This window comes from Paroedura picta, chromosome 8, assembly GCF_049243985.1.
Source record: "Paroedura picta isolate Pp20150507F chromosome 8, Ppicta_v3.0, whole genome shotgun sequence".
Lineage (NCBI taxonomy): Eukaryota > Metazoa > Chordata > Lepidosauria > Squamata > Gekkonidae > Paroedura > Paroedura picta.
The window spans coordinates 85,676,479-85,688,917 of record NC_135376.1 but is presented as its reverse complement, the minus strand read 5'-3'; positions in this window follow the sequence as shown (position 1 = coordinate 85,688,917).

The following is a 12,439-nucleotide window of genomic DNA, read 5'->3' as shown; positions in this document are numbered from 1 at the left end:
CTGCAAGTATTTTGCTAATAAAATGGCATAATTCCTTTTATTTTTCCTGCCATGGTGAAGAATAAGGAGAGAGCCCCGTCCTCTGATGGCTGGAAGCTTTACAGTTTGCCTGACTTCTGAACCATCAGGCCTTCTGCATGGGCCTTCATGCCTAACATCATAGCCAACTTGCCTGGAGAATGAAAGCAAAGGTCTTCAGGAAACCCACTCCCACCTCTTTGGGGCCATTCATACGCAGCTCCTATATGAGTCAGTCTTCAAAGGAATGACTATTTCAAACCAACGTTGGTTCCATCATCATGTGTTTCCTACAAACGCGAAGCCCATTTGTCTGCTGCCCTTCCCCCCCAGTTATTATGCAAAGCTGTTTAATGAAAAGGCTGATCGGTTGTTTTGTGTTGTGTTCAGCCCCCAACCCCAGATGTGTGTCTTGTCTTGTGTGACTGTCAAAGTGAAAGTTATAAACACAAAATACTCTTATGGATTGTGCCAATGGGGAGCCAACGCCATGGAGGCTTGATGTGTGGAGCATCCTTGTTTCCTTCCAGAGGTCTGCTGTGTTTCTTTAACTTGTACATCTCTCCCTGCCCTTGTGGTTATGAACATGTCATTGTCCTGAGGCTGCTGGCAAATGGGACATGTCTGCTTTAGTGAATGCAAAACTTCTGATGGCACCCGAAGGAAGTGAGAATGGTTTCCTCCAACTGCTCCAACTTCTTTGTTACGTTTCCAAGAGCCCCATCTGATAGAGATGCATTTTCAGCCATGCAGTCTGTTGAGGAATACTCTTGACCAGGGGTAGTCAAACTGCGGCCCTCCAGATGTCCATGGACTACAATTCCCAGGAGCCCCCTGCCAGCATTCGCTGGCAGGGGCTCCTGGGAATTGTAGTCCATGGACATCTGGAGGGCCGCAGTTTGACTACCCCTGCTCTTGACTTTCCCCTCTCACTGCTTGCTTGATCAAGATCTTAAAAGTACTTAAGGCACATCCAACTGATTGCCATGGCTGAACCAGCAGTGGCTTAAGGATTCGCTGGGACCTATCACAGTACAATTGTGGCGGGAGCCGCCAGACTGGGGGCAGAGAGCTCCCCCCACACACACATTGGAAAGGGTGTCCTTGAAGAAATGGGAGGGAGAGGCCACAGCCCTGATCCATGAAGAAAAAGGGCCCTGGAAGCAAAGGACCCCTGGAAGCAAAGGGCCCATAGCATGTGCTACTTGCATAAACCGGCCCTGGGTGGAGCAATATAAAAATAGGACCACCGTGACTTAAATACAATCTCTGCCATTACATGGGATAAAGCTAACTGGCTTGGAATTGCATGTTCCATATAAAAGTTACAGGTGAGCAGGGAGTGAAAGAGGCATGTTTTAAGGAATTAATTATTATGGAATAAAAAGGATTTACTACATAAACGACCTAGTGGGTTTTATATGAGTGTATATATGTGTGTAAATATATGTATGTGTGTGTATATGTATGTGTGCGTATGTGCATGTATACTAGTAGAAAAGCCTATTTTAAAAGTGGGCAGGGTCCCCCACCTCTCCTAGTGTTGAGGAGAGGGCTGAGAGTGGCGTGACCAGTGAGGAGCATCGGTGGAGGGGTTTCCTTGCTCTTCCCCGGGCACTGATGAGGCTGGGGAGAGTAGTGGGGCCACCAGGGATCATGTGGTTAGCCTTCCCCAGGACCCCCCTCCCCAGCAGCGAGGAGGCTGGGGAGAATGGCAAGGTTGTTGTGGAGCACATGGCTGGCCTTCCTCAGTGCCCACAGGTGGCATGAAAGCTGGGGAGAATGGCAGAGCCTCCATGGAAACCATGGGCTCCCTTCCCTGCATTGCCCTGGTGATAAGGAGGCCAGAGACAATGGCACGGCCACTGTCGAGTGCACAGTTACCCATTGTTGTCTAGTGGCAAGGGGAGAATGGCAGTGCTACGACAGGGCCACCATGGAGTGTGCAGTCACCCTCCCCTACTTTGCTTGGACAGCGAGGAGGCTGGGCAGAGTGACATGGCCTCTGATTGGCTGTCGGTAGGGAAGGGCTGTCCCACTGACAGCCAATCAGAGGTCCGGCATGTTGTCAGGCAGTACTTGATGGTATTTATTAGGCATAATGTATGTATCTGTACACACAAGCACCTGCTTCTGAAAACAGTTACCTGGAATCTGATCTTACTGACTTGATGAGACACATTGGATTTAACCATGAATACAGAACAAAGAGAAGACTGCAAAAGGACAAATGAATAAGTAGAGAATTATTAGGCAGTCAGTTATCAAATAATTATTAAAGAAGAGACAATTGAATACATTATTACTGAGTGGTTAAAAATCTTGTGAAATAAAAGGAGAAATTATGTAAAGAATTAGAATCCAGGAAGCTGCATTTATTTCTCTGTTAAGAAACTCATACAGAAAAGGCAATGAAAAATAGTGGACATAATTAAAACTAGGTGAGAATTGTGTGGTATCTAATAATAGGAAAAAACCTAGGAATAGCCATTTTATCAGGATGAGCCATGTTATTTTCCACAATGTGTTCAGAAAGAAAACAATAAGCTATATATTAAGAGGACTAAAGGTAAAGGTAAAGGTATCCCCTGTGCAATCACCGAGTCATGTCTGACCCTTGGGGTGATGCCCTCCAGCGTTTTCATGGTAGACTCAATACAAGGTGGTTTGCCAGTGCCTTCCCCAGTCGTTACCGTTTACCCCCCAGCAAGCTGAGTACTCATTTTACCGACCTCGGAAGGATGGAAGGCTGAGTCAACCTTGATGGGGCTGCTGGGATCGAACTCCCAGCCTCATGGGCAGACAGCTTCAGACAGCATTTCTGCTGCCTTACCACCCTATGCAATAAATAATTTAGTTTTGTATATATACCCCATATCACAAACAAAGAGATTTTTTAAAAAAATTAAATTTGTGTCAGATATTACAAGAGAGGATTTTAATGGAATTCTATATGCAAAATTATATTCCTTCAGGTTAATAACACAAGATGGCTACCTAAAACTTTCATTCAGGCAACTGCCTAAATTTAATTGAATTAACTCTCAGAGATTTTTTCCCACTCAAAATTCATATTCATGGATAATAGGTTATCACTAGCTCAATTTAAAAAATAAAATAAAAATTCTAACTGTTAACGTTGAATCCAGTGCATATTTTTTGTGAGAGTAATATACGCAAATACTTTAGGCTAGATCAAATGTCAGTTTCTATCAGCAGTAAGAAGGTGGATTTTTACTGATTTTCTCTATCATCACAGACCACCCCCTTTGATTTAGTGGGCTGCAATTGGAGTGCGGGAAGCAGAAACACTCTTGAAAGGTGGGGTATTCTCTATTAGTGGAAACCAAACTATGGATTCAATCCCTTTAATTTTACTTGATGAATCTTTGACAAAAGACATTAAACAAATCCTTGATGACATTTCAAACAAAGGGAGATTCTCTAACTGTTTGGGCTGCACGGAAGGCCTTCCTATAAGGAATATGTTAACAAATAGCCAGAACTGAAACTGAACCAATATGTAAGAATGACAAAATATTAGACAGAACTGGTTACAATGTTAGTAACAAGAATGATTTAGAACACAGCCAAGATTGATAATGAAAATTAAACTTCAAAGAATATTACCCTTTAAAAAACCCTGTTATCTAAGTACATGACAGAAGGCACTTCTGTGAAAACTGTGAATGATATAAAAAGTATGATTTATGTTTATGTATTTGATGAAACATTCTAGCTAGATTAAGTGTTGACCTTTCAAGAAAAGCATCAGAAAAATATTTTATATTTCTAAATCTCCTTGACTGGACCTCAGATTCTCTTCGCATAAGTATCACTAGATAGGAAAGAACATTAGTAAATTATTTATTAAATAATGAATCCCCTGACATTGTTACAGATTGTCTTTGGAAATTCTTTCTGTTCCAATGTTAACTTCGTAATCTTTGTTCAAGTCTTGGGAAGAAACCAAAACGATTTAAATTCTAGAACAGTAAAAGAATTGTCATAGAACAGGCTCATATCACTTTCAAATTAAACATATACAATCTGGGCAACTGTGATAGATAGTAGAACAAATTAATTTTTAGAAATATTTCTCCTAATAGTATCAAAACAAGTTCTGTGGGCAAAAACAAGCTAGATAATAAATTGAATAAAACAGTGTTCATGGATGTGGGGAAAAAGTGTTTGACTATATTGAATGGCTTTATTTATTGCACATTTAGATCATTTTAATTTATGAGGCAGATTTAAATTTAAGTTAAATTTAGGAGGCAGACTCATATATCTGAATCCTTCTCTACAAGTTCCAATTAATGCGGCATTGTCAGACAGAGTGTGTCTTAAATAGAAAGACCCAGCAGGCCTGTTTCTTATCACCAATCCTGTTTGTGCTTTTTAAAATTGAGGCTTTGGCTATTGCAATATGAGAACATCTCTATATTTCGCCTTTGAATTGGCTCATTTGAATCTAAAATGATTAATGCTGATGTCACATCATTAACTCTCTCTGTCAATTCAATATTAATGCTAAGTCAATATTTTAAAAGTATTGCAGGGTATATAAAAAGGATATATACAGAAACCAGAATGCCTGGGCTTAAATATATTTCAGAAAAGCATCTTACACATAAGTTGAGTGGGATATTAAGGGAATAGAAATAAATGAGGACCTGTAATAGAGAGTAAATATCAAACATAAAAATGTTTATGCCAATAAAGATTTTTTGAATCTGAAATCTGAAAAACAAAACCATTAAAATTATTTGATTAAGTAAAGGGGAGAAACATGTTCCATATTTGAAGTCATTATGATTAGGTACAAACGCTACCATAAATATTAATATCCATTCAACTTTAATTTATAAACCTATCTATATTAGGGGCATACACTTGTCTCTATCCAAGCCAAAAATATAGCCAGAAAATACCATATCAATATTTATTGGCCATTCTTTAAACTGCATATGGGGGGGGGGTGTATTTTCAGCTATCTAGCATTGCCCATCCTGGATAACCCCCCAAAGTTTAGGATTATCTGGGGAAACCGGATAGGGGCAGTTAAACAGCTACCTGAATGAAGCTGAAGCGTCACAAATGCCTTTAATTAACTGTGACATCTTTAAATGACTTTGGCACTATTGTAGCCAATGGGAGCCATTATAAATGTGGCCTCTGCTGAGCAAAGGCCCGCTGATTGCAGCAGCACAGGGGACTGCAGGGCCAGAAAGAGGCTTGCAGGATTGGGGCCAGCCACAGCAGCAAATTCCCATGCCAGCTTCCCACCTCGTTGCAGGGGCCTGCCGCTGTGTTGTGCCTTTACAGTGGGCCTCCTGCTGGGGCTGCAGGAGTCCACCATCCAAATGGGTCTCAGGAGGTAGGGCTGGCTGAGGGGGTGGGATTACCTGCCCTTTAAAAGAGCCACAGCGATTGTAGTCGCCCTCTTTCCCTGCTCCAGTGGCTCCGACATTACTCATCCTCTCACCCCTTTTCTCTGTGATATTTTGTTATTTGTTTGGAGTTTTGTTTTTCTGTTGTTCTTTTTAACAGATCCATTTGAGGGGAGGGAGATAAGCTTGTGTGTGGTGCTACTCCCAGGTCGGGATCCTAAGCCACAGCCTTATCCTTGGGGGGTCCCAATATGTCAGAATCCAAAAAATTGCCCCCCCTCCCATTTTTGTGCACACCCTTTGAGATCAGTGGGAGAAACCTAGAATATTGGCAATTGTTAATATCCAGATTTATATGACATAATAAACATCCTAGAGCAGGGGTAGTCAAACTGCGGCCCTCCAGATGTCCATGGGCAACAATTCCCAGGAGCCCCCTGCCAGCGAATGCTGGCAGGGGGCTCCTGGGAATTGTAGTCCATGGACATCTGGAGGGCCGCAGTTTGACTACCCCTGTCCTAGAGATTCTACAATAGTGTTGTATAACCAGGAACTGTCTGGAGGGCTAGATATACTGAGCAATGAAACTGGACTGCAAAAAAGACCACGACAGGATGACAACAAGATTAAAACTTGAATTTGGAACATCTTATTTGCAGCCAGTCTGTAACAGTTGTAAGTTAGCTTATTATGATTTTATTGTATTACTGGTTTTATCTTGCCGGACACCACCCAGAGACAGCTGTGCCTGGAGGAGTGGTTTATAAGCTTAATAAATCAAATCAAATCAAGAATGGGAATGAGGTCTCCTTTTTTAGCAGGCTGGTAGAAATTAAAACAACAAATATTTCCAAATTTCTCTCCTCCTCCTCAGTGTTGATGTGAAGAAGCACAAGGAATATACTGAAGGATATTAGTTCCTGGAGAAGGTGCTCTTTAGAGACGCTATTGTATAATGATAAGACTGAGGTTATAGAGGGAATGAAGCAGCTGTTATTGTCATGTTTAAAAATGGTATTATTCCTGGATAGCCCAGGCTAGCCTAATCTCATCAGATCATGGAAGCTAAGACAGGATTGGCTCTGGCTAATGTTTGGAAGGGAGACCTCCAGAGAATACCAGGGTCAGGATGTGGAGGCAGGCAATGGCCAACCACCGCTGAACATCTCTTGTCTAGAAAACCCTCTGCTTATTCCCAGCTTCTTGCCCATTTTGGAGGGAGCAAATTCCCCTACTGATAGCCCTAAATCTTCCATGTAAAGTACCGTATATACTCGCCTATAAGCCGAGTTTTTCAACCCTACAGCTTCCAGATAAGACTGGAGGGTGGGGGTGGGAGACAAGTATATTTGCCTGAAGAAGCAGAGGCAGGAACAGCAGAGATGCAGCAAGCCTGGGAGGGAAAGAGCAGTCTCCGCCTCCCCCCCCCCCGCCTTAATGAGGCTAACACAAGGCTAGCACGTGTTGTAGGAAGCTCTGCAGGAATCTCTGAAGCCTCTGTTTCAGAGGGAGAACAGAGAGCAGAAGGAGGAAATGCCCCTAGAGGAAGGAATAAAGGCAAGAGAGATCAGAGGGAAAGAGGAAGGAGGAGGAGGGTGAGAAGAAACGGGGGGGAAATCCTGCCCAAAACAGGGGGGAGGGGAGGAAAGGAGTAAAAGCCACTAGCCAAACACTACCCTCGACTTATATGTGAGTCAATATGTTTTTCCAGCATTTTGTGGTGCAATTAGGTGCCTCGGCTGATATGCGGGTCGTCTTATATGCAAGTATATATGGTATCTGTCCAGCCACTGCTTATAGACCACCAGTGAGGGAGAGCTCACCACCTCCTTGGGCGGCCGATTCCACTGCTGAATTACTCGGACTCTGAAAAGATTTTACCTGACATCTAGCCTGTGCTGTTCTACACTAAGTTTAAAACCATTACTGTGGGTTCTACCCTCTGCTGCCAACAGGAACCTTTCCCTGCCCTCCTCCACGTGACAACCTTTCAGATACTTCAAGAGAGCCAGCATGTCCCCTCTCAACCTTCTCTTCTCCAGACCTGATATTTCCAAGCCTTTCCTCATAGGTTTTGGTCCCCAGGAACTGGATCATCCTCGTCACTCTCCTCTGTACCCTCTCAATTTTGTCCATATCCTTTTTGGATACTCCAGGTGCAGTCTGACCAATGCGGTATACAGTGGGATTATGACATCTTGAAATTTCAATTTTGGTATTTCTGGATTATGATAAATTTATGAAACGGGTCTTGGGGGGGGGGGGAATTATTTGATAATAAATTTAGCAATGTGTAATCCCTCCAAGCCAAATGTGCTTCACCTCCTACTAGAAGAGAGATCTAGCTCCTGTATCAGGTAGTTTTGAAGGATCTGATTCAGGAAGGTAGCCATGTTGGTCTGAAGTAGCAGAACAAATTGTGAGTCCAGTGGCACCTTTAAGACCAACAAAGTTTTACTCAAGATGTGAGCTTTTGTGAGCATGCACAATTCACCAAAATCACACCTTGAATAAAACTTTGTTGGTCTTAAAAGTGCCTTTGGACTCACATTTTCTAAAAGGATCCGAGACACTGCAATCTAAATTAAAGTAGCTACTCATAATTGAGTAAATTCCCTGCAAGACACTCTTTTTATGAGATGTACTGGAACAGCAAATCTCAGGTGACTATGGAACATTACCCCCGCTCCAGTTTTATAGTTCTTGTCATGTAGGCATTTTCTTTTGTTTCTGTGCTAAGCAGATCATTGTCTTTAGAATGAGGGCTCAGGGTATAAGTGGCAGTCTGGATTCTTTTCACAACAAAACAGGAAAACAGAGGCCTCCTCGGACCCGTCTGCTTTTTCCATCTACTGGACAAAAACACACACAATGCCATCTTGTGGTCAAGTGTCGGTGTCTAAATTCTGGACCAGCTTGTTTAGAAAATCAGTCTGTACCGGGGGTGGTGGTGGGGAATCAATAATTTTAAGACACTGCCTGAGCAGCTGCAGACCAGCACAGAATCCGGTGTGGCCATGCGCATGGCAGCCATGCCTGTCTATGACTAGCGTGCTTTCTACTTTCCGTGCTTGTGGCAAATGAGTCCTCTGCTTTTTTTGGCACCAGTTTCCATATCCCATGCCACGACAAACTTCTCAAACGTGCCTTGAGTGCTGGAATGCCAAACAGCCATAAGCCAGATGCAAACTGGAAAGGAAAAGAACCCCTGATGACTCCATGGCCATCATATGGATACGGGAGCAAAATGGCCCTCTATTACCCTTGGGCTTGTTGAAGGGGTGTGGGTCTCACAGTGCAAGTTTTCCCTATTGTTAAAGGAGGGATTTCACCTGAAGTTAGTCAGTAACCTTTTATTGGCATAAAATATGTATAAGACATATAAAAACAGGGTTTAAAATTTCAACAAAATAATAAAATAGGCCATGGGGTTACGTAACCAAACAGATCTTTAAATGATTAAATAAACTATAAAAGATAAAATAAAAGGTAGGCAGCATATTATAAAAGCATCTTAGTTAAAGCTCTGGCAACTAAAATGGTTACCTCTGGGTCTTTGTCAGAGAGCAGCAATTGCAAGGTCATAGACTTACTTACAGAAGGCTTGTTTCCCAGCAAAGCAACAAAGCTGTCATCCCGACACTGCTCATATAAGGGGCAATCTAACAAAATGTGTGAGACAGAGTCAGGGCAGCCCGAACCACACGGACACCTGAAGTTGCTTTCTCAGATAGTGTTGGGAGAACTTTTGTTCTCTCTTGCTTCTATGAGAAGTCTATGAATGCTTAGTGGTTAGAGTACCAGACAAGATTTGGGGACACCTCATTTTGCCACATCACCTAAGGTTAGTCACACATCCTCGTAGCTGAACCTACCTCAAAGGGGTGTTATGGGGATACAATGGAGAATGGCGTAAGCCACTTTGGGTCCTCGCTGGGGTAAAGGCAGGGTATAAATGAAGCAAATAAGAATATGAAAAAGAAACAGAAAAGGGTCTGCTTTAGTTTATGCAGGGTAATGGAAACGAAGTGTTGTAACAGAATGGGAATAATTGATCAAAATTTGTTCAGCTGAAAGGGGAAAATATTCAATATTAGATTGTGTGTGTCTTTAGCATTGAGCATGGTTTGTTGACATTATCTCAAACCTGAATGAAGATGATATATTATTGGAACATCTGGTTAGGACAGAGCATATTCCTAAGCAAGTATTTTCCAACCATCAATCCAACACTTGGTTAGAAAGCTGTGAGGAAGGGCCTTCTTAGTGAGAACACCATGGTTATGGCCTACTTTAACCAAGAAGGCTTTGATTATCTTGTAGTTAATTTCACTGTTTCACCCTTCCACACGTCAAATCATTACCACCTTCCTTGTAATCCTCCTTTAGTCTTTTGAGATAGGATGAAATAAAAGCTCAAATGTAATGAAATATAAATATAAGCCACTTTGAGACTCTCAGGTAGAGAAAAGCGGGGTATAAAACCACACTTTTCTTTCTCCTCCTACAGCATTCTCAGTTGGATCCAGATAACTGCTAGATGCAACCTTGTCCATCCCATATAGCTTTTGTCCACACAGGTCATGTGATCCCCACAATGTTTCCTAGAGGGCATTGTGCTCTGCTGGCCCGAAAGATGCCTGCCTGGCCTCCACCAACCTCGTGGAATGACCTGCCAGCAGAAATATGAGCCCTGATGGAACTGTCAAAGTTCCACAAAGCATGCAAGAAAGCATTCTTCCTCCAGGCCTATGGCTGAGGCCAGGGCAGCCAGAAGCTCATATGGGCCTCCCTCCTTTCCTTGCCCCCCCCCCAGAAAGGTGGCAGGGAGAAATTAGAAGAAGAGTTTGTTTTTAATGCTGCTTTTCTCTACCTGAAGGAGTCTCAGAGTGGCTTACATTCGCCTCCCCTGTCCTCTCCCCACCACAAAAGCATGGAGAATGTTTCAGGGGTTTCTCAACAGTAAAGTTGGGAAAGGCTGGAATAATGTTTGGGAGAAATGAGGGGTATATAAATGTATTTATCTACTTTATACCTGGCTTTTCTCCTCACTAGGGACCCGAGGCATCTTATAGCCTCTCTCTTCCATTTTATCCTCACAACCACCTTGTGAGGTAGGTTAGACTGAGTGTGTCTGTGTGACTGGCCTAAGGTCAGCCAACTAGCTTCCATGCAGGGCCGGATTTACATGAAAAGAGGCCCTAGGCTATTCCACTTAGCCTGTTCCCTTTCACCTCCCATTTTTAAGTTTGTAAATTACATGAGAGATAATAAAATACATAATTACTGTGATATATATCAATATGTTAAATGAAACTAACCTTTATAAAAAATGTGGAATATAGGCCCCTCTTGAGGCCCTAGACTGCATCCTAGTTAGCCTATAGGAAAATCCAGCCCTGCTTCCATGGCAGAGCAGGGATTGGAACCTGGGTCTCCCCAATCCTAGTCCAACCCCCTAACCACTACACCTCAATCTCTTTCAATCCCCCTCTTTAATCAAACGTCTGCTACGGCTTTTGCCCCTGCAGGTCCCATGATGTAAAGGAAATAAATACATTGACAAACGTCTTGGAGTAAACATGTGCAGTGCAGTGTAGTAGTTAAGAGCAGCAACTTCTAATCTGGAGAACAGGGTTTGATTCCCAGCTCCTGGGTGGCCTTGGACCAATCACAGTTCTCTCAGAGCTCTCAGTTCCACTTATCTTACATGGTGTCTGTCATGGGGAGAGGAAGGGGTAGGTGCTTGTAAGCCCTGCAGTGGTCCCCAACCACCGAAATTGCTGCGCATGCACGTCTGCGGCCGCGCATGGCGCAAACGTGCACACACGGACCTGTCATGCATGCGCATTTGCGCATGGGCTGCCATGCATGTGCGGTGCCCGGATCGCCCTCCCCCCCAGCGGTCCGCAACCTGAAAAAGGTTTCGGACCACTGCCCTATAGGACTCCTCTGTAGGGTACAAATACCAACTCTTCTTGTTAGAAGTTTGTCAGGATCTTGTTACTTCGATGAGAAAACATATTGTATGTTGCCGTAAAGATAACTGAGTTTCATTTAAGAGTTGCCTTTTCAAAGTCTGTTTTACCTGCCTCCTAAGGAGTTGTATATGGAACTTGAGGGTACAGTTTTGTTTTATTAAGATGTGTACTTATGCCATTGTAATTTCTATGGGCAAGCCAATAAATATTTCATTTGGTTTGAGTTTGTTGTCTGACCGCCTGCTGTCAGCTTCATCAATACTGTTTTGTGCCGTGTATTGATTTGATCATTACGTGAGATTATGGTCTCATTAGTTTGCAGGGTTCTTTCGCCCATTGTAACGTTGGCCACGTGCTCCAGCAGAGCAAGGCCTTGCTGTTTATCAGGACCAAGCAAAACATCACGAAATACTTAGGGTGAGCTGCCCTGAACCGTCAATCCAGCTGAATGCAAAGTATGAAAAGGGGGAGGGGGGGAGGGGGAGATTTCCTGCATCCCTGTCCAGAGAGGGCTTCACATTCTTGCAGAGTCTGTCCCCATGGTTACATACATAAGACCTTTATTGGCATGGTTACCAGAAGACAGAAATGATAAAATTAGAGATTGGGGAGAAAGTGCTCCTCTAACCCACAGTAGAAATAATTCAAGACCATAAAATCAATACAGGTAGCAGAATTCTGCCTTTCTTGTCATGTTCAAGCTAACATGATGCAGAATAATGCTCCTCCTTCACAGGGAACTGACCTAATAGTAGAACAGTGAAAAGGGCCAGTGACAGGCGGCAAAAGAGTTCCCATGTATATGGGATGCAGGAAAATATACTCATGGACATCTTCTTCAAAAAGCCCTGGGATGTGCCATGTCCTCCAGAGGGCAGGTGCTACCAGATGGGAGAAGGGGGGTGGGGAGCAAGAGAAATTGGCTTGGGCCACCCCCACTTTTGAGGACACTGGAAGACACACAGTGAAGGTCACATCTCCTGACTCTAACTTCCCTCCCCATCTAGAATGCTGCAAGGTTTCATGGTTTTTTATTGCTCTGAATGG